We start from the raw sequence: 507 nt of genomic DNA, 5'->3' as shown, positions 1-507 counted from the left end.
TGTGAGTTTTATTTTTGTCCCCTACCCCATGCATAGCTTTCTGATGGCAAAGGCAAAACAAAAGGTGAGTATTTACAGTGTCATGATTAAAATTAACACTTAAGGAAGCCAGGGACTATTCAGCCATGCAGATAGGCAGTGCTAATTAGCAGGCTCTTTCTAGGAGGAGGATCACACTCATTACACAGCCCAGAAAGGCACCCAGCCTAGCTGCCTCACAGACTTACTTGGTACCATCAAAGTTTTAGAAGGGCAATGCTGGCATGATGTGGTTTCCTCCCAAAATGCCTGTCTCTTGCTTATTCTCTACACAGCAGCCTCCTTCAACAGGGACAGTTGTAGGTGTAAATCAGAGCTCAGGAAGGCAACATGCACGTTAGTATTCTATTTTGGCTGTCCGCAAGGGCAAGCTCGAGCGCAGCCATGCAGAAATGAGTAAGTAACAAGTGACACCCACGCACGAAGTGCCAGCAGCAGGGAACCGGGGTTTCAGACTGCCTCTGCCTC

This window comes from Nipponia nippon, unplaced genomic scaffold (genome assembly GCF_047370975.1).
Source record: "Nipponia nippon isolate SJK-2023a ecotype South Korea unplaced genomic scaffold, ASM4737097v1 scaffold_6, whole genome shotgun sequence".
Taxonomy (NCBI): domain Eukaryota; kingdom Metazoa; phylum Chordata; class Aves; order Pelecaniformes; family Threskiornithidae; genus Nipponia; species Nipponia nippon.
The sequence above is the reverse complement of the archived record's forward strand: the minus strand, read 5'-3'. Positions refer to the sequence as shown.